At 34.5% G+C, this 23,278-nt stretch overlaps 1 protein-coding gene and 1 pseudogene across 6 annotated transcripts in view; one reads left to right on the plus strand and one right to left on the minus strand.

The window, feature by feature from the left end:
* The window catches only part of FUT8 (fucosyltransferase 8), a 409,669-nt gene that overhangs the window by 194,249 nt on the left and 192,142 nt on the right, over positions 1 to 23,278 (minus strand). For 5 of the 6 annotated variants that reach the window (XM_047079496.1, XM_047079498.1, XM_047079500.1 and 2 more), the window contains one exon: positions 16,586 to 16,676. The gene's annotated coding sequence lies outside the window, so the exon portion shown is untranslated. Of the gene's footprint in view, positions 1 to 4,410; positions 4,487 to 16,585; positions 16,677 to 23,278 lie in introns of those variants that run through there. The other variant, XM_047079497.1, reaches the window with a different exon arrangement.
* Positions 4,187 to 4,623, plus strand: LOC124512110 (eukaryotic translation initiation factor 1A, X-chromosomal-like; annotated as a pseudogene).

Genomic DNA, 23,278 nt, shown 5'->3' on the forward strand with positions numbered 1-23,278 from the left:
TCTCTTTGTATTTTCAATCCCCTCTACACACACACCCTAACACAAACCATTAAACCTCAAAAGTACTTTCTTATTTATACTGTTTCCCCTCAGTATAAGGATATGGTTTTGCACATTACAGAATACCCCAACACAACAGCAGCTTGGCTAAACAAGATTGAGGTTTACTTTTTCTTTTGAAAATATTGTCTAAAGATTAGCCATGTAGAGATGGTGTTTGCACAGTATCCTCAGGGACCCAAGTTTCTAACTTTCTCTTCTACCATTCTCCATCCCCAGCTTCCATCATCGAGATCACCTCACAGTCCAAAATGTTTGCTAAAGCTCCATTTATCATGCCTACAATAAAGGTCAAAAAGGAGAAACTGAATGACAAAATGGGATCACCTCCAGCTGAGTTACTGACCTTTACAAGCACACACACACACACATAATACTTCTGCTTTTATCTCTTTTGCCAGTACTTAGTCACTCAGCTAGGAAATAGCCCTTCCTTCAAAGCTTCAATATGCCTACCTTTAAAGAAAAAAAAAAAACAAAAAAAAAAATTCTATTAGTATAGAAGAGAAAAACAGGGGGCGCCTGGGTGGCTCAGTCAGTTAAGTGTCCAACTTCGGCTCAGGTCATGATCTCACGGTCCGGTCAGTGAGTTCAAGCCCTGTGTCGGGCTCTGTGCTGACAGCTCGGAGCCTGGAGCCTGCTTCTGATTCTGTGTCTCCCTCTCTCTCTGACCCTCCCCCGTTCATGCTCTATCTCTCTCTGTCTCAAAAATAAATAAAAATTTTAAAAAAAATTAAAAAAAAAAAGGAGAAAAACAGATTTTAAGTTTGAGTAGAATACTAGCAGCCTGCATCATACATCCCTATTCATTTTTCACATCTTCTGAGTAACCCTTGATATTGGGAGAAGTTTTGTATCGTATCTTTAATCAATACAGCTAATGTAAAAGCTTTCCCCACTAAATGCTTTTACTTCCTTGGCCATCTATGGCATGTGGCCAATCCCAAACTATACTGATACTACGATAGATATAGTTAAGATTACAATTCTGAAGTCTTATTGGATAGGATTTTTCATCTACCACATCTTGTGCATCATCTGGAATATAAAAGTTGATCTGTTTTGTACAAGTGACCTAATAGAATGCTGGAACTCACTCTGTGTCTTAACCAATTAGCAAATCAATGGAGCTCCAGTGTGGTATCTTTTCTTATAAATCTTGGATCTTATTCCACAGACACAATTACTGCATGATCAAAATTACCATCAATCCATTATAGTACCTCATATACTGAACATGTAGTAGGTCCCCATGCAAAGTGATCTATTTATTCAATCAGGCCTCATAATAACCCTATTATGTTATTTTTGTTCATTTATAGAAAATAACAATAGCAAGCATTTATTGAGTATTTAGTATGTGCCAGGCTTACTCACAGCATTTTACAGATAAGTACTATTATTATCTGTAGATGAGGAAGAGAAGGCAATAAAGTTAGTAACTTGCCCAAAGTCACATAGCTTATAAGTAGCACAGCTAGAATGCATGTCCTCACAAACACTCCAGAGCCCACTCAATTAACTACTATACTATAATAATATCAAATAAACCAGCAGAGGTTAAGTAACTTGCCTAAGGTCACAAAACCAGGAGTCAAGATTCACAGATCCATCTTTTTGATTCCAAATGAATCAAAGCAATATGGTTGGATTGACCAAGGGATCATTACTCTTTAGGGGCAAAGTTACAAGAGAACAACACTATCAAAATAACAAACATAATCCATAAATTTCAACGATAACCAGTTTAGGAGGATGAAGTGCAGTGCATCCGTGCTGCCTAGGCAACACTACAGGTGACGCATCTCTTTTAGTAACAGACCAAAATAAAAGCAGCTTTGGCAAATGTTTCTAGTAACTACATTAGTTTGAATAATCATTCGTATCTAAAAGATCTTGAATAATTAGATGTCTGTATTTTACATCTGCTGTCAAAAAACGAAAGAGTAAACAGCCTTCTACACCACATTCAAAGGATATATCTAAAAGCAGTAATTTTTAAAGACATCAGAAAAAGTTTTTAAGAAATAATAAAAAGTAACAGAATCAGACATTTTGTTGCCATCTGTCAGAACTCAGGAATTTATAGTTCTCTCACCTATAATTACAACCTTGACCCTCATCTTCTGAGACATATGTATATTATGGCTATACATTTCTTAAGTATTTTTTTCTTAATATTTATGATGTACAATTCTAATGCCAATCAAAAATGCCTGTGTTAAGCCTGAGCATACAACATATAAATCACAATGCTACTACTGGCTCATTTTCAAATACTCCCCTAAGAATTGCAAGTCTGTCTTCCAAGAACAGCATAGACACATAATGACTATCAGATGGAATACCTTGCATGTAGTACAGTAAATGAAATACTGTAAGTATTAATGATAAAGAATTAAGCTCATGTCACCAACTGAATCAACATAAGCATGTCAGTCATTCACTCTTTCCTAAGGACCTCAAGTCCTATAAAAAATTTTTTCAGCTCAATATACTGTTCTTCATCAAGCACATCCTTTTTTTCATTATTCCAGACTTAATGAGACATTCTCAATTAACTTCATATCAGTTCACGTTTATACTCTATTTCCAATTACCAATGTTTTAAAACTCATTGAAGGAATTTTAAAGAAATAATGAGCAGTACTGAACTTATACTATTTCAGTGTATCCTTAATATATGAAACAAGACATTTTAAAAATATTTTTAGTGTTTATTTATTTATTTTTGAGAGAGACAGAAAGCAGGGGAGGGGAAGAGAGAGAGAATGGAAGGAAGAGAATCCCAAGCAGGCTCCACGCCCAGTGCAAAGCCAGACATGGGGCTCGACCCCCCCACCACAAGCTCACGACCTGAGCCAATATCAAGCGTAAGAATTTAAACCAACTGGGCCACCCAGGTGCCCCCAAAATATTTTTATTAGTAAAAAGTTACTATTTATTTTAAGGGGTCTTTTTTATACTGATTCTGATAGAAAGGGAGGAAGGAAGCTTCGAAGGAAGGAAGGAAGGAGAGAAGGAAGGAAGGAAGGAAGGAAGGAAGGAAGGAAGGAAGGAAGGAAAGAAGAAAGAAAAGTATCATAAAACAGCAAGTGATCTTCAGTGAGGCATAAAAGTACCAAAAGGAATCAGCTATTATAAATCATTAGAATTACACCAACTTTAATTTAATGCATCAGTTGACTGGTAACTAATATTAGATGAAAAGCAGCCAAGGCAGCTTTTATTTACAGCTATGTGTGGAAGAATAACAGAAATGTTGTTGCTAAGATCAATTTAATTTAAGCAACATTTAAAAATGAATTTTTACACATAATGGTATTTGAACACAATTTGAAATGAGCAGGATGTATCATTTGCTAAGAATATCATTCTTCATTTTAAAAGTGTTAAGAAATCTCTACTTTCACCACAAGGCAGTAATAGGACCCAGAATTAACCTTCCAAATGTAAACAACTAGAAAACTGGAAAAACTATGTATCTGACTTTGGAAAACAGGCAGCACCAAAAGGATTCCTAAAAAAAAGGGAGGGGGGGGAAGGTGAGACCTATAATTACCTGGATTCTTTCTGAAAGCACTTTTGAAATTACAGTATGTTGAAGGGGAAAACCCAAAAGAGAGAGAGAGAGAGAGAGATTCCTCTTAAATTACCTGAATAACAATCTATATGTGCATAGGCTGAAAATCCATAAGGTTGAGCAAAAACATGTTCTAGGAAAGAAAAATTACCAGGTTTTATTGATGATATGAGAGCTCACAATGGGCCAAGAATCATTCAAGTTCTTAAAAGCAAGATAGAGTCCACTGAATCCTTGGTGCATTCAGTAAAGACACAAAGAGAGATCCACCTTAGTAATGAGGCTAAGAAAGTACAAGAGTAAAGGTTACCTCTAGAGCTGCCCTAGAAAACCTTAAACACATTAATATACATGGAAAGAGAAGGGGGAAGGAAATAAATTTGCTGCCACTGAGTCCATCTCAGAAAAGCTCAGTCTGAACACTCTCCCTCCCCTGCAGAGTGCTACATCACACCACATGCTAGGTCATTCCACATGCCATTTGGAAGAACAGCTGCCACTGCCATCACAGGAAAGGAGACCATGATGCCATGAGGCATTGCCATGACCAAGAATAAAGGTAGGGGTAAAAACAGGTACAGGGGTAAGAGTGAAAATGACCCTGAAAAAAGCTGGTGTGTAAACAGGATGAATAAGTATAATTCAGTAATCAAAATGTTGGGAAATGTATGATTAGAAGCAATGTGTCTTGGTGGTGTGAAGAGGTTATGTCTTATGAACTTGTCTTATGTCTTATGTCTTATGAGGAAAATAATTTGAATAAATACCTCAGACATTATACTGGTCTGCCAGATGATGAGGATAACAAAGCTGATGTAATTTTAAAATACAATGCAGATGAAGGTATAAATCTGAAGGCACGTGGCAAGCTTCCAAAATATGCTGAAATCAATGAAACAGATACATTTGGCACTGGAGATGATGATGAAATCCAATTTGATGATACTAAAAATGATGATAAAGACCATGATGATATCTAAATGGAACTCAAATGTTTTATATTCCAAGTTTTCTAAGGATTAAATCCCCAAGGAGATCTGACTTCCTTCTTTTAAAAGTTAATCAGACTTTTATGTAGCTTAGTCATTTTACCACGGCATCCCTTTCCTAAATGAATACATGAACTCCTGATGCTCAATTCTTGGGAGCAATTCTTACGTCCTCCTGATTATTCTCTCATTAGTTAGATAAAAACTTTGATACTGTTAACAAGTAACTTTAAGAAGTAAACTTTCAGAGAATCCAATGTCTGATTCTAAAGTCCTATGTTCTTAATCATAACTCCCTTTAAAAGGGGGGGGGGATGTCTACATGATAGTATATTAGAAGATTAATGGGAAATCCCATCATGCAAAAGAAAATGTTCCAGTGTAAAGAACACTGGAATAGGAATAACAATATCTGTCTTACAGATAAGAAAATCAAGGCATTTACAGGTGGATTAATGAATTAATTTAAAGGTGTTAATGGTGTCACACAGCCAGCAAGTATCAAAAAGGCAATTCAACCCAGCTACCTGATTCCAGATTCTACTGCAAGGTTTTCCACAGCCAAGTATCTTCCCATGTCTAGACCAGACATCTGAAACAAAAGGATCCCTATTAAGAGTAAGAATAAGAGATAAAATCTTTGCCATCACAAGAACACTACTAATTAACAGTGACTTTGGAAGAATCATTCTACCGACCTAAAGAACTCACTTGTTTCCTATGATCTACATAGATTTCCGCAGCTTGAAATATTTATAGTATGAACTTTAAAAGGCAGGGGTGGGGTGGGGTGGGGGAATTCCTTCAAAATTCTCCCTCTTCTTTCATGAATTTATCCATATTTATCCAGTGCCCCACTCCTGCCATGTGTTTGGCACTACACTGAGTGCCAAGTATACAATGATGACAAAAGAGAGATAATCCCCTTTTTAGTGGATCACAGAATCTACTGGGAAAGGAAAAATGAAACAAATAATTACACAACTAATTTCTTATGTTCTAAAATATGCAGAGCCTACACCCAACACAGGGATTTTGAACCTGTTGTCTGAAACACACTTACCCAAATATACACCATAGTTCTTTCCTCATCAAATTCGGGTCACAACTCAAGTATTACCTTCTCAATAAAACTTTCCCTGACCATTCTACATAAAAATGGTACACTCCCCACTCCAACATTCCCTATCACCTTTCCTGATGTACTTACTTTTGTCTAGAATACTTATCATCATTAAACATTTGTTTGTTTAGTATCTGTATCCCCACTGGAATATACGATCCATAAGATCAATAATTTGTCTCTTTTGTTGACTGGTATCACTCAAAGCCTAGAACAGTGCCTATCAGACACTAAATACTGTTGACTAATGAATAAATGAGTGCAATGAAGGAAAGCCTAAGCATAGTGGCAATGTATAAAAGGAGAAACCATTAATTTCATTAGACTAACATATACAAAATTATTATTGTATTTATGTATGTAAATAATACTATTTATATACATGTCATCATGAAATAATTAAAATACCAATTATAAATGTTATCTATCATTCATGTATGTGGTATTAATTTTGTTTCAGTGTTTCTGTTAATTCCTTTCTTATATTTTAAACATTTAAAGTATAACAATGATTTACTGCTAGATTCGTATTTTTATTCTAGAAAGGAGTCAACATCTAACAAAATGACTTATTCTCCATTCTATAAACCATCTCACCTTAAAAAATGAAGACAAGATGAGATGTACTATTCTACCCGGATTTGATATTATCATACTCATTGAACTGGAACAGGCATCTTATTTTTCAGAAATGAAAAAGTAAAAAAAAAAAAAAAAAAGAGAGAGAGAGAAAGGAACTTAAATCATCTTCTAAGGTTTACAGTTTGATCTCTTTGCTTCATATTCTGTGTTGAGATTTTATACAATTATGGCACTTATAGCTAAACATCTAGAAAAGAAATTGTCTCAAATTTGGTGTATCACAGTCCAAAGAACTATGTGCCCTGACAAAACTCTTGTTTTGAAAAAGAATAATACTTCTTTTATACCTAAGCAATGTTAACCTATCATTTAAACAAGAATGTAATAATCATTTAAAAATCATTTTAAAAAGATAAATAGACCCTAAAACAGTTTTCAAATTCAATCACTTATCATTTGAAGCTTCAATAATTAGAGTCGACATGATCTTCCAGAGGATAAAAAACAGTGAAGTTGCTATAGTATTTCGAATAAAATTTGTTTGTTATGAATAATCTACGTGTACAATGGAATTTTTAATGAGTTCTCTAATGTCCTGATAAAAACACAACTTACTGCAAGAAATTAGAAAGAAAATAGTCATGAAAAAATAATCTCCTATAATCTGCTCTATTATACTTTTAAAACCTAAGAATATTGACCAACAATAACCAGGACTCCCAAAACACATGTATTCTCTCCCTTAATTAAGAAAATCAGTAATCCTACTAAGCAAAGAAGAAAGCAAAAAGAAATCTTCAGATAAAAAAATGCAGTTCAATCTAATAATATCTATTAATATCTATATCCTTGGGGCACCTGGGTGGCTCAGTCAGTTAAGCGTCTGACTTCGGCTCAGGTCATGATCTCGCAGTTCATGGGTTTGAGCCCTGTACGGGGCTCAGTGCTGATGGCTCAGAGCCTGGAACCTGCTTCAGATTTTGTCTACCTCTCTCTCTGCCCCTCCACTGCTCGTGGTCTCTCTCTCTCTCTCTCAAAAATAAACATTTAAAAAAAATTTTTTTTAATCTACATCCAAACTTAAGTTTTCAAACACACAAAAAAACTAAAGAATGTTTTCAGTTCTCCATCATCTACTTATGTAGGCATCCTCAGTTCCCCATCATCTACTTATGTAGATATCCTCAAAGTATCTATAAAACAAAATTAAAATTACTATTAAATAGTTTCCTACTATTACATTTAAAAATGTTACTATTCATTTTAAAAATATACCCTCCAGGGGCACCTAGGTGGCTCAGTGGGTTAAGCATCCGACTCTTGATTTCAGCTCAGGTAATGATCTCATGGTTCGTGAGATAGAACCCCATGTTGTTGGGCTCTATGCCGACAGCACAGAATGTGCTTGGGATTCTTTCTCTCTCCCTCTCTCTCTGTCCCTCCCCCACTCACACTTGCTCACTCTCTCTCTCAAAATAAATATTTTAAAAATTAAAAAATATATATATATATATGTATACACACACACACACACACACACACACACACACACATCCTGAATGTTAAAGATAAATAGAGTATTTAGTTTGTTTCCCTTTTTTCACTTTTTACATGAACTGTCTATAATACAATGAATGGGACGGGATGCTCCATACTTCTTCACTAAAATGCCCCTTACTCCAAAACCTTCTTCACAAAACAGACACTCATTTATTCAAATATTTTTTAAGTGTGTATTATGTTCCATTCCCTGTTCTAGGCAATCTAAGTTCTGTAAATGGAGGGACTGATTCTATTTCAATCATTGCTTTATATCCTATGTTTAGTGGACTGTCTGGTACATAGTAAACTTTCATACATGAATGAATGGATGATCATACTTGTTCATTCATCCTTCACTATTTTTTAAGTTTTAACTTGGAAATTAGTTCCGTTTTCATTTTTTTCACTCTGCAGAGTAATGAGCCTATAAAATGTCCTTATCACTGACAAGTCAGGCTCACTTCTGGGTAGATGGATACAGAGAAAAAAAAATACTACTACAGCATTACCTTTTGGAACCTCTGTTCAGTTGCGTTTAAAATTTTCAAAGTTCCTTTTGAGCTTCAAAACATCATCCATAGGAAATGTGACTCTAACCGGTGGTTGGTCTCTAACATTTCAGTGGGAAAATAGTAGTAACCCTCTCCAAAAGGTCCAGCTGGCACACACAGAAAAACTTTAAAAATCCAATTAAACTGCAAAGTTATGATTTAATTCATAAAAGATTTATATTGCTTTTCCAGGAAAATGTTTTGAGAGAAAGAAAAAGACCATTGAAATACCAAAACAACAAAATCTTATAATCTGATCAAATTTTGGCCTTTAAAATTACTATGCAGTAGATCTGTTGAGAAACCTTATTTAGAGGTGTTACATGCCTATTCTGTTTTCTCTCATTTGGAAAATCCAAGTACTATAGAAATTAAAATTGGAATCACAAATCTGTGAAGAACCTGGAGACATACAGAGTTCATCCTTCTGCCTTTTACTCATTTACACTTAAGCCAGTTTACATACCTAAGAAATGTATCCACAACAAAGAATTACTCATGGTGGGGATGGAGACAGGAGATGTGGTCAGAGTTACCACAAAAATTTTTAAATATTAAAAAATACATAAAAACATATTAGCACACTTAAACAGATACTTGCACACCAATGTTCATAACGGCATTAGTCACAACAACCCAAATATCCGCTGATAAATGGATAAACAAAATGTGGCATATCCATAAAATAAAATATTATTTGATCTTAAAAAGAGTGAAATTTTGATACATGGTAAAACACTGATGAACCCTACGGATACTATGTGAAGTGAAAGAAGTCAGTCACATAAGAATGAATATTATAGGATTCAACTCATGTGAATAGTCAAATTCAAATTGACATAAATTGACACAAACTGACATAAAATAGTCAAATTCATAAAGACAAAATAGAACAATGGATATAAGGAATGCAGAACTAATGTCTCATGAGTATAGTAGTTCGGGAGGATGAAAAAGTTCTAGAGACACAGTGGTGATGGCTCTACATCAGTGCAAATGTACTTAATGGCACTGAGTTACATACTTAAAATGGTTAAGTGGTAAATTTTATGTTATATGTATTTTACCACAATAAAAAAAGGTCAAAAATATTATACTACTTTATGACAGACGTGCCCAAATAATACGTTGTAAATGTATAATCACAGAATCCTAATAGTTCTTAACATTAAATTTTAAGAAAAAAAGAAGTTAAAAAATTAACAGCCAGTTTTATATGTACCTGGTTTCTTTAAAAAACAAACACAATACCAACCAAACAAAACAAACCCTTGAAGATACCAAGTTATTTTTATTTCATCAATACCTTTAATGCATGCATTTATTCTAACTTTGCAAGCCCTTTGCCTTATGACAAAATTACTTCAACTTAGCCATAATCAACATATCCATAGGTCTTTAATATTCACACACAAATTCATCTCCACTTTCTCAGCAGAATCTTGCCTGCACTTAAATATTTTTGCAATTCAATTTTGATTCTATTTTCTGATTATTTTTTTCCTTGCAGCTAAAAACTATGCATAGAAAACTATTCCCTACTTTCTGTAACATTTTCAGGGTGGTTAACAAACATCTAATAAGAAATATAGCATGTCAAATAAAAACAATAAACTGGTAATTCTTGAAAGTGATTAACACTCTCTATGCTAAATAATTTCCTAATTTTTGGGAAATGTGTAAGAAAGTAAGTTACAATTTACATTCATCTGAACTTATACAAATCTAAGTCAACTGCTTCAAGATACAAAGCCAATGGTATTTTTGCTGCTAATTATTTATAAAAGTGATTCACATTCAAACAAATCTAACTGAAATTCATGGAACTATATAATATCCTTAAAAATACAAACTCCCTAGTTCAATACGATATACCACACACATATCAATTTCTATTCTATGATTATGTCAAAGAAATAATATTGATTTAACACATGGTTAAATTCAACAACACTGATTTAATTCATAAATCATTTAACATGATTCATTTATGAGACTCGACCTTATTTTACCAACTAAACTTTAATATTGGTTAATTAATTCTTTCTCTGGTAATTAACAAACTAGAAAATTTTCAGTACCAATTAATTTTCCAAGATCTTCTCACAAAACCATTATTGTATACTGAAGTCTTATTAAAAATGACATCACTTAAGATAAAATAATAAAAACAAAGAAGGAGGCATATTCAAGTGTCTGACTTCCTTACTACCCTATTAATATTCCTTCTAGAAGTAGCTATTTCAAGTGAAAATAAATCCTTTGATCCATAATTTCCCTACTTTCCCAATGAATCACATTAAGCAAAAATTAAGTAAACTATTATAGAGTCCTCCCTAAAAAAACACAACCAGAAATTTTTCTTTTTATGTTCTTCTTGGTATATATTCCACATATTGAATGGATTTGGTGTCCAAAAGATTTATCCAGGAAAACTCACATATTTATTTAAGTTTTTAGCAGTTTAACATTCACATTCAGCTTCAACAAAAACTTCTTAGATTATACTAGGAACTGAATTCCAACCACAACTTTATAAAGTGGGTGTTAATGATTTTATGTTAAAGGAAAATGAGGTTTGGAAAGAGAAGATAATTTGATCCCACAATCAATTACCAGTGAACTCAAGAGATGGAATCCAGATATTACTGATGCCAAAAGGAAGGAGGAAGAGAAATGACACTTGCTACATGTCAAACATGAGCACTTTGCATACATTTCCTCATTTAATTCTTATCATTGCTTTGTAAGGTAGACACTATCTTCATTTTGAAGATAAAGAAACTCAGGTAAGAAGTGATTTGACTTGATCAAGGTTTGTACAGAAAATCAGCAGCTAAGACAGGACAGAAACCCTAGGATTATACACTGATAGATTTTTGTCCTTAAACCACTACTTATGATCCAAGGAGAGAGTTCATTTGATGTGCTGTTTTATTTTTCAGTTTTGTTGGTTTTTCTACAGAAAAGGGAACGATTTCACCAAATCCATTTTAGTAAGATTTCTAATTCCTTTAGCAAATCATACCTATAATAGTAATCCCTGTAAGGTCACTATCATGAGTCTACCAGGCAGACAAATGATAACGATGACACAGCATTTAGCATGCAACTAGATGTCAACCCAATATTATTCCAGCAATTCAACAGGAAAACACTGAATGCCTTTTGTCATTAGAATAGCTTTGCTAAGAATTAGCCCCCTCTTAAACTAGGTGCCAATTCATGAAAACCACTTTGAGCAACAGAGAATGAGAATTAAAATTTAAAGAAAGAAGGTGAAATATTTATCTTCATTCTACCCAATGCCCCTACATTCCACTAATTTAAACCTATGTTCCTGCTCCCCACTAGTATAGCTCTAAAGGACAGCAAGAGCAGTAAGAAAAGGATGAAACATCAACCATTTCAAATATAAAATCGAACTAAAGTCATTTTCATCTCTCCTTGAGGAAGTTCAGCAGTTTATCATGCAAAGTATCTGTCTTCTCCTAGCCTAGAAAACCTAAAATCAAGTTAGAATATTTTCTTCCTTTACAAATTCTCACTTGTTCTTTATCATGTACTTCTGTTCTTCCTCAAAATCACTCAGAAAGAAAGAAAGAAAGAAAGAAAGAAAGAAAGAAAGAAAGAAAGAAAGAAAGAAAAGAGAGAGAGAGAGAGAAAGAAAGAAAAGAAAAGAGAAAAGAAAAGAAAAGAAAAGTAAGGAAGTAAGTGAGTCAGACATCTAGAGAGTTCTATTATTCAGGAACAAAGGTCAATAATTATCAAATACTGGCCAGGCCTTGAGGGATTCATATTTCACAGTAATTTTCAAATTTTGCTACATGGAATCGAAGAGTTATACAAAATATTCCTAGTAGCTTACAAATGAGAAACTGCCAGGTAGGCTTCATTTATAAAAGTATATAACTCACATATACTCATTTATTATACCAAACCTGAGGCCAGAAAAATGTGTACCACAATAAAAATGAAGCTATAAAATTCTCACCCTACATTATGGGGCGGGGGGGGGGGGGAGGGGGGGAGGATGAAGGAGAGGCAGGTGATAATTTGTTGTATTTTTTTAAATGAGTTCCTCATCTTTCTTTTTTCTGATCTTGTTTGCATCAGCAAATCCTACAGGAAACAAATTAAAGTCTAAAATGAACTCTGAAATTTCTGAATAATACCATCCTTATTTTGAGAAAAATGTGTATTCTAGTGGTTTTTGGATGAAATAATCTATAGATGTCAATCATATCTGGTTGATTGATGGTGCTGTTGAGTTCAAATATATCCTCACTGATTTTCTGTCTGCTAAGATCTGTCCATTTTTTAATAGAAGAGTGTTGAGATACCCAACTACAATAGTGAACTCATCTATTTCTCTTTGCAATTCTATCAGTTCTTGCCTCACATATTTTGATGGCTTATTGTTGGGTGCATCCACAGTAAGGATTATGTCTTCCTAAAGAATTAAACCCTTTATCATTATATAATGTTCCTGCTTATACTTGAATAGTTTCCTTGCTCTGAAGTCTGCTTTGTCTGAAGTTAATACAGCTGCTCCAGCTACTCCAACCCCATTAGCAACAAATTTTCTACATTTTTGTTAAATGAGAAAGTCTTTATTCTCCTTCACTTTTAAGGACAATTTAGTAGGACAAAGAATTCTAGACTGTTGGGTTTTTCTCTCAACACTTTTAAGTATTTCCCTCCACACTCTTCTTGCTTGCATGGTTTCTGAAGAGAAGTCAGATATGATTTTTACCCTTGCTCCTATATAGATAAGGTGTTTTTCCCCTCTGGCTTCTTTCAAGATTATTTCCTATTTCTTTGATTTTCTGCAATTTGAATATGATATGCCTAGGTGAAGTTTTGGGGACACTTAACCTGCCTGGTATTCTCTGAACTTCCAAGATCTGTGGTTTGGAGTCTGACATTAATTTGGGGAAATACTCCATCATTATTTCTTCAAATAGTTCCTCTGTTCTTTCTTCTCCTTCCTCTACTTCTGGTATTCCCATTATGTATATATTACATCTTCTGAGACTGTCCCACAGTCTTTGGTTATATTTTAATTTTTTTTCAGTCTTTTTTCTCTTTGCTTTTAAATCTTAGAAGATTCTACTGACATATCCTCAAGCTCAGAGACTTTTTCCTCAGCCATGTTCCATCTTCTAATAAGCCCATCAAAGGCATTCTTCATTTCTGTTACAGTGGTTTTTTATTTCTAGCATTTCTTTTTCTTTCTTAGAATTTCCATCTTTCTACTTACATTATCCATCCATTCTTGCATGTTGTCTACTTTCTTCATTAGAGCCCTTGGCATATTGGTCGTAATTGTTTTAAATTCCTGGTCCAATAATTCTAATATCCCTGCTATGTTTGAGTCTGAACCTTATGCTTGCTCTGTCTCTGTAAACTGTGCTTTTTGCTTTTTTATCATGCCTTGTAATTTTTTTTGTTGTTGTTGGAAGCCAAAAATGATGCACTGCGTAAAAGGAACTGCAGCAAATAGGCATTTAGTAATGTAGTAAGGTTTATGGGTAGAAGTGTTCTACAGTCCTATGATTAGGTCTCAGTCTTTTAGGGAGCCTGTGCTCCTGAGTTATGACCTTCAAAGTTCTTCTCAGTCCTGTCTGCCCGCCCCCCCAAACCAGATACACATACACACACACACACACACACACACACACACACACACACACCCCTTAGGTCAAACAAGATGGCTAGAGGAAGCTGGAATTGGATATTTCTCTTCCCCCCACATAGAAAGCTAAAATAGGCTATAATTGGGTATTCCCCTTCCTCCAGTTCAGTTAGGCTCTGATAATACCCTAATAGGTTAGGCTCTGATAAAATACCTTTCCTTTAGAAAAAAAGAATGCCTCAGCACATTTCAAAGTGACTGCCTTCCTCTTCCCCTTTCCCTGTCAGAAGTACCAAGGCATTTTTCTCTAATATTCACTGTGAAGACACGGTAGAGTTCCTGGAAGTAAAACCATGGAAGTGTGGGGCTCCTAGACCTAGGTCCCCTTGGAGTTTATACTTCACACTTGCCCACATTGAGCCTCTGGCAATTCGTTAATTACATTTCAGGTTTTTTTCCTACCCAGTACTGGTTCCCTTGGAGGTTTCTGCCCCTGAGTTCTGCTAGGGTAAGTTGTCATTCTCTGTATTTGCCTGCTAACTCGGGGACAGCAGCTTGCCTTGTGACCTTAACTCCATGAAAAATCTCAGAAAAGTTAGCTGATTTTTCAGATTGTTCAGTTTTTTACTTATTGTTAGGACAGAGTGATGACTTATACGTCGACCAAAAACCACAAAAAATCTCATTTTCAATTTTTACCTTCACATTTTCCTAATGGATAAAGTGACATATATAGCATTCTTATGCTATTATGAAGAGAGAAAAAAATAGAGATTTGAATTTGTCTCAATGGCACACAAATTACCTAAAATATGATTGATCATAGGGTTCGCCCTGTAACACCAAAATGCAAATTATTGAGCAATATACTTCATTAACAAAGTTATTTCACCCTTCCTTTCTGAAGCTATGAAAACACATATATAACCAAATAGTATAGAGATCATTTAGAACCTGCATTGTTATTACAAACTAAAATATTTCCTAAATAAAGACCTAAATATTAAATTTCCTTAGGGGCTTTTTAAAAATTTACCAGTAAAGACTGTAATTCACTGGTATTCTTACTAATTTGCAGAAAAATAAAGCCTGCCTCTTAATTCCTAAAATAGAATTATAATGCCCTCCAAACAAACTTAGGTTTTCAGATTCTTCCTCTGGAGGAAAAAAAAAATCAGTAAAATACTAAAATTTTTATGTGAAATTTGACATTTGGATACCAATTCCCAACATTTGCTATTTCTGTGGAATCAACCTTTATCAAAATTAATTTACTCAGGAAATCTTAGTCCACTCTATAGTGTTGTCTGCTATTCTGATAGCAAGAAATACAGCTACTTTTTTTTTTCCAAATAACACTGTAAAACAGCTCATTACTCTTTATATTTTTGACTTAAATTTTATTCAACTGAGTTTTAACATACTTAAACAAAGGCATACTGGTTAAATAAGATAAACATATCTAATTCACCTTAAGAAATTTAAAAGCACGTTGCATATAAGCTCCCAAACATAGCAAGAATGTCACAATAGCCAAACCCAAGAGAATATATTAGCAGTACTTTCACTTTACATAAATGTAACTATTTTATTATTATTTTCCACATCTGTGATGCATTAGGTATAACAGACATTTCTGAGCTCTTAATACACTGAACAGATGGTGAACCATTACAAAATTAGGAACAAGTGTAAAATCTTAAAGAATTAATAATAATCTTGCTCTTCAGCCAAAGGAGAACTACAAAGTTGGACAAATAATTTTCCTACAAGGATAATGAGGAATTAGGGTGAAACACACAGGAAATGATTTGGGGATGGTTACAAAAAGCATGGGGAAAAGTGACTATAGTAACAAGTTAAAAAATTATACAAAAGCTCCTAGAAAAAAAGATTAATCAACCCAAAAGGAAGCTGTCAAATGAGAATGAAGATGGATACTTGTGTTGTGAAAGACAGAAGAGAATGCTCTAAAAGTTCCATTCTTAATTTGCTAAATATAAAATGGCTGAGACCCCACATTCCTGAAATCCCAAAACAAAGTCAATATCTAACTAAAACTGCGACTTCATACTTGGCATAATTTTTAGCTAAAGTAATAACCTATAAAAATGGAGTCAATTATGTCAGTTCATAAGAGACAAAGAAATGAAAACATCAAAAGCAAAAAACAAAAATTAAGACTCTCTAGTCATGTCAAGTGGTTTATATATGTAAAAATAAACTATCCAGGTGAAAATTGCTATGTGAAAGAGACAAGAGAGCCTAGCAGAGCACAGAATGTACTCCTGCTCCAAAAAAGTCACATGATTTTTAGAAAGTCACTGATTACCTCCAAAGCTGAAATAGTGTAGTCTCAGTGCAATCTTTTGAGGAATAGTAATACACCATCAATCAATAATATAGTGTTTTCTGGGTGAAGGGATATTACCTAATGAGAAAAGGATTTTCTCACTTTTAAAGACAAAAATTTTATTAACAAAGTTATTCCAGTATTAACTGTGAAAAATGGCTTACCTTCCTTCCACTAGAACACAAGCGTACAAAACCACATGGTATTTCCAAAATGAAGATATTATTGCTTGAATCTGGGTCACTAAAATTATCACTGTTCAAAATGAGACAAAAGAAAGGGGTAACATTAATTATCTACAATTACACATTTTCTTTGTTGTTAACATGAAATATATCTCACATAAAACCTCATAGGCCATTCAAATGAGACACATGACCCTAGGTTTGAAATCTCTAGAGATAGCTCCTTTGAAGACTGGACAAATAGTTTAAACCATTTAAATAATTCCTGATCACCAAATGTGAATAATTTTTTTTCTAACTAAAAAAATTTTTTTATTATTTACTGTTCTCACACCACTTTAATTTTTTTCCCCTAAAAAAGAACATGGAAATTCAGCTACACAAAAAGGCCCACTGTAAAAAAAGAAAAGTGGGGAGGGGGAGATACTCAAACAGCTTCAAGAAAAAAAGCATGTTCCACACCAGATCGTATTTACAGTTCCTCATCTAGAATTCAACTAACATCCAACTGCAGCAATCAGCCAAGCTTGGCAAATTAAAATAACAGTAATTTTGACAGATTATCTTCTATAAATATTCAAATATGGGCGTTTATGTGCATGTAAGGGTCTCTACATGCCAATCAAAATGCTTTGTTTAAGATACTAAAATTGAGCTTTTTTCACCCTTCTTTTCTATAGGAATCCCCTGAACCCTTGACTTTCATTTTAACTCTTTCACCTCAGCTGATAAAGAGGCCAATTATTTCTCTATTCATGGCCTAAATTATTATCCATAGTCTGAATTAAAATTTTAAGTATAATATTCATATCAGACAAAAAGTACCTAGAATCTTAGAAAAACTAACTCTGTAAAGAAAACAGAAAAGATTCAGGAATGGGGATGAGGTGGGTGCAGAGACAGAATCTTGAAGGATGGCAACTCAATAAATGATTAACTTTTTATTGATGTGACCAGGTATGGCTTAGTAAAGTAAAATTCAAATGTAAAGAGCAATTAACAACTTGATAAATTTGGGCTGTATTCAAAGTTACAGTAAAACAGACTATCATTTATTTGGCTCAAGGCAAGACCCTACGCTTTGATGACAAGTTTAAGTATATGAAAGTACCAAAAGTGGGGAAATGCAATTAGTATGAAATTCAAACCAAATGTAATATTTGATATCCAGAGAGCCCTATTTAATCAAGAATAATGGCTCTAATGAAGGCAAGATATCTGATGCATACATTTGTTAATTGTCCTCCTATCCTATCTCTCATTAGTTAGTTCCCCTTAAACATATACACAATTACTGAAAAGCCTCAGATGTTCCAGGAAACTACAAGTGATAGATATGCCTCTGCATGCAGACGATGCAGTAATACAAAATAATGGACAAAAATTTAACCTATTCAGAAGCCTATGCGTTTCTAGTTCCACCTGGAAAGAAACGGCTATAAATCTATTAAGATTGCTCAAAATATTTCTAGAAAGTTAGTCAAGCTTTTAGGAAACTTTTACTTTATCATCATTCACCATCAAGCACTCAAACCCAGGTCCAACAGTGGATCCAAGCCATACCAGTGGTTTTCAAACCAGGGAAGGGAAAAGTCTGGTCAAGGAAATAGCTTCAGCCTCCTCTAGGAGCTTGTTAGAAATACAGAATCTCAGGCCCCTATCCAGGGACATACTGAATCAGAATCTGCATCTTAACAATTCCCAAATAATTCAAATACATATTAAGATGTGGGAAGTTTTGCAGGAAGAAGAATATTAGAATGAGAGAGAAGGTATAATCTTCTGTTCAAAGTTGGGTTTCTACTGCAGGCTACTGTTTGGCCAATAAGCAACCAATTTTTAACCTCTGGCTTATAGCATCATTATTCCTCCTACAGTTTTTCTATTTTAAAATACAAAAACCCCTCAAGAGCCAAAGAAATTAGTATCTGATTAAATCTCAGGTCCCCAGAAGGGCTGTGACACAGTTATCTTAGAGCAGGTGGTCCCGTCTCATACCCCTGAATTACATTAACTAGACAAGTTAATTTAACAACTCCTTTCATTCCAAATCATAGACTCTAAGAGTGTGTGAGGTCCCAATAGCTAAGAAAGAGACCAAGAGGCTATCCCATCGTGTAACCAGGAGAGGAGAAAGCTGTATGTGGTTGTTATTTGGCTATCATCTCTCAGCTCCAAATCCACCCTTTAGTACTCAGCATAGTGATACTGAAAACAAAACTCGGGAAAACTTTTCTCTTTTGCCAGCCAGCTTCCTCATGCTGCCACTAAGCGCAGTAGAAGAAACTTGCTTTTTCCGGTCAGCACTGCCCTGGCACAGGCCCTCCACTCCACCGATAGCAGTTGGTGACCACCACCAGTTTTTCCAGCACTCTCAGAAGCAGCAGCAGCAGCCCAGGCAGTACCCCCCTCTAGAGGTTTTGAACCCCAACTCTACTCCAAGCCCTTCTTTGTTCTCCCAGCCTTATTTCTACTTTCTGTAATTGTCTCTGTGTTACTCTAGTATGCCCCTTTTGCTTTTTCAACCCTCCAACTCCTGTATAACCCATTCCCCTATGTTAAATTTCCTTGGCAGAAATATCTAGTGTGTATTACCTCCCTGTCCATATTCTAACTGATACATCATGGCTAGATGGAATAAAATCCAGCATGATCTTCATCACTTTGGAAAAACAATTTTCCAAAAACATGATAGTCCATAAGAAAATATCTACTGCTCTCCCCCAAAATAGGTACAAGATGGGAAATGGATGTAAGAAGTATGGGTGAGAAAAAAAAGATGAGGAAACACAACTTAGGAAAGTAAAAATATATAAGTTTTCCACTTTACATAACAAAAATCTCAGAATTTACGAAGTGGAAGGAACTATATTCCTCTGCCTCTGCCATTGTTTAGTTTTATTAAAGCAGTTTTCTACTGAGTTTGAGCTACTATATTTTCAGGAAGCCATTGAGAAATTAGGGATGGTCCAAAAAGTTATAAAAATGATGAAAGCAACAGGCAATAGGATGCATGAGGAGGGATTCAAGGAGTCAAACTTCCTAGTCCAGTCCAGGGAAAAGAAAACTTCAGGTATTAGCTGTCTTCTGGTTACAGAATTCTTTAAGCTGTGTTGCATCATCCTTACAGATGCTTAAAATGATAGAAGATAAAGTAAAGGAAGACATAAAATAGAGCTTCTTAGCTTAATGACTCCCCTTCAGATTACTATAGTAGCTCTTAATGCTATTTACACATGAGAATGAATTAGAATATTTTTTACAAAAATAATAAAATAGTAATAATGATGATGCCCAGAACACTAATGCCAGAGATCTGATTTAACTGGTCTGAGATAAAGCCTAGGCATATTTAAAAAAAAACAAAAACATGGGGCGCCTGGGTGGCGCAGTCGGTTAAGCGTCCGACTTCAGCCAGGTCACGATCTCGCGGTCCGTGAGTTCGAGCCCCGCGTCAGACTCTGGGCTGATGGCTCAGAGCCTGGAGCCTGTTTCCGATTCTGTGTCTCCCTCTCTCTCTGCCCTTTGCCCGTTCATGCTCTGTCTCTCTCTGTCCCAAAAATAAATAAATGTTGAAAAAAAAAAATTAAAAAAAAAAAAAAAAAAAAAAAAAAAACAGGGGCACCTGGCTAGCTCAGTCAGTAGAGCCTGTGTCTCTTGATCTCATGCTTGTTACTTCTAGCCCCACGCTGGGTGTAGAGATTACTTAAAAATAAAATCTTAAAAAAAAAAAAACAAAACACTCAAGTGTTTATAAAGTACTGACAGAAGAACTGAGAACAACTTAATGGAATCTTCCATAACTTTAATACCCAAAGTTTGGTCTAAGTACTTAGCTACATCCAGATTACCAACGGAGCTTATTAAAAAGGCAGCATCTCAGGCTTTACTGAGTAAGAATCTAACAAGATCCCCGAGTAATCTGCACATTAAAGTGAAAAAAACATCATCCTGTAACAGTTTGAAAAGGGTTTGAGAGTGTGTGTGTCCAAACTCCAACCTAAAATGAACTAAGTTGATTTTTTTTAAGTTTTAAACAGTTTAAACAGTTTAAGTTTAAACAGTTTAAACAGTTTAAGTTTAAACAGTTTAAACAGTTTAAGTTTAAACAGTTTAAACAGTTGTTTGTTTTTTTTTTAAGTAATCTCTACACCCACGTGGGGCCCAAACTCATGTCGCATGCTCTACCAACTGATCCAGTCGTATTTTTGCTTTGTAAAAGTACTTTGTACTTTTCTAAGTATTTTTACTTTGAAAGTCTATTAGAGTTTACTAATAATATGAATAACTTCTAATAATATGTAATAACTAATATTTATTCAGCCTATACAATTTGTAGGTACTGTTCTTTATAAAATGATTTAATCCTCAACATATATCTATAAAGTATATAATTTTATGATCCCTGTTTTACAGATAAGAAAACTGAGGCAAGCCTGAGTTATATAAAGTAAATAGCTTGCCCCAGGTCACACAATTAGTAAGTGGCAAAGATGAGAAATGAACCCAGATAGTCTTGTTTAAGAGCTTAAACTTAACTACAAAATAATACTATGTTTGCCAACACCATCCAAAAACATTCTAAAACCATTCAGGAGAAAAGTATAATTACAGGTAATAAGATTGCTTTAAGAATAAAGGGGAAAAAATCATGTGATTTTCTCTGATGGAAAAAAAAAAAGATCAACAGAGTTGTGATAGTGTATCATTACCTCAACACTGTTATGGGTCTGTGGCCCACTTAATACAGAAAAGAACATGACAGAGAAGACAATAACACAGGAAGTTGCTTATGATGCCAACACAGTCAATATTTTGATAAGTGATAAACATATGAATACTACATATGAGACTGTCTCATGGGAGAAATATTTTTGGTAATAATCACTTTATTATCTACATTTGGGAAATAACTGAAAGCCCATGTTAGGAGATAATACATTCTCCTCAATGCCTCCTTAATTCACCCCTACAACTGCTCCTACTATCACGAACCATCACTACCACCCTGAGGAAAGTGAAGTAGAGACGGCTATGATTATTTTTCACAATGAAACAGGTATGATATAAATTTAGTCTGATTTTTCTCCTCCTCTGTACCCCACTGTTCCTAACTTCTCAAAAGGCCCACTCTCTGCTTCTGTCAAAACAGAAGTAAAAGTTCCAGGCCCAATAAGACCCAAAAATTACTTTTGAAGATACTGAAGACAGCTTTTAAAAGAAGTCAGACTGAGGCTGTCAGTTAAAGGCCTACTACTAAGTTGTAATAATCCATGTGAATTCTAAATAGCATAATACAATTGCCAAAGTTCCCAAAGGTAAATAATGTTATTGTACCAGCAAATAGAATAGAATTTATTGTACCAGCAAATAGAATTCAGAATATGCAAAATTATATCCTATAACTATTTAAAGCAAAGCCACAATTTCTAAGATGTCTTAACTTCATTCAACCCAAGCATACTCTTAAAAAAAAAAAGTATATGGTACCTTTTTAATTAATAATGACAAAGTTCTGGTGACCTAGTTGCTGAGAATGAACAAAACCACAGACATTAAAAAACAGAGTTGGGGTGCCTGGGTGGCTCAGTCGGTTAAGCGTCTAACTTTGGCTCAGGTCATGATCTCACGGTCCGTGGGTTTGAGCCCTCGTTGGGCTCTGTGCTGACAGCGCAGAGCCTGGAGCCTGCTTCGGATTCTATGTCTCCCTCTCTCTCTGCCCCTCTCCTGCTCATGCTCTATCTCTCTCTGTCTCTCAAAAATAAATAAATGTTAAAAAAAATTAAAAATAGAGTTGCTTACCCCATAAGAGTTTTTACAGTGGACGCTGGAGCCAGAATGATTTGGAGACTAAAAATACCAAAGCTAATACTCACTAAAATGCAGCCTTCTAAACACCTAAGTTTAAAACTATGACTTGAAGCAATTCATTGGTTCGTTTGGATAAGGTTTTACCTGAAGAATCTAAGAAAGCTGAGGTTCATGTGAAGCACTGCCAGAGTACAACTTAATTTCCCAAAGAATGGAGGAAGATTCCCAGGAAGCCAACACTGACAAAACCCAAAAGAAGCATGTTCTTAGGAGGCAGAGCAGCTGTCAAAAAACACAGAGGCTGAGCATTCCTGATATGACTTTCATTAACTAATATGACTAACAAAATTACCCATACCCAAAACTCCTTAAAATTTCCATCAGGTTTTAATTATCCATATTAGTTATGTAAATTATTTGTAGTTATTTTTTCCTTCTAGTTAGAACCAGAAAACCACTCTCTTTCTCTCTCCACTTATCTTCATAAAGTATGTGTTCTCAGTCTGCCTTCCTTTCCTATCCTATTCCAAAAGGCTACATTTGAATAATAAAGAAAAATATATTTATAAAAAAATAAAATATACATTATATTTACTAAATTTGAGTTGAATGAATAATCACTACTCCTCCTACCCTCATAACATATAAAAATCGTATTTATTATACATCATCTATAAAAATTTAAATGGAAAATATTTACCCCTCCATCACCAATAAAATAGAAAACTTACTGTGTCAAAGAAAAAATAACCATTTAAAAATCACTAGAATCGTTTCTTTTTAATCATCAGGAAGAATAAACTTAAAAAGATGATTCTCAACTTCATTATGGATCAGAATTATATATTAAGGTCATAAAAT

Source organism: Lynx rufus, unplaced genomic scaffold, assembly GCF_022079265.1.
Source record: "Lynx rufus isolate CCGP_SWC_20201006 ecotype Redwood Valley unplaced genomic scaffold, mLynRuf1.p SCAF_17, whole genome shotgun sequence".
Classification (NCBI taxonomy): Eukaryota; Metazoa; Chordata; class Mammalia; order Carnivora; family Felidae; genus Lynx; species Lynx rufus.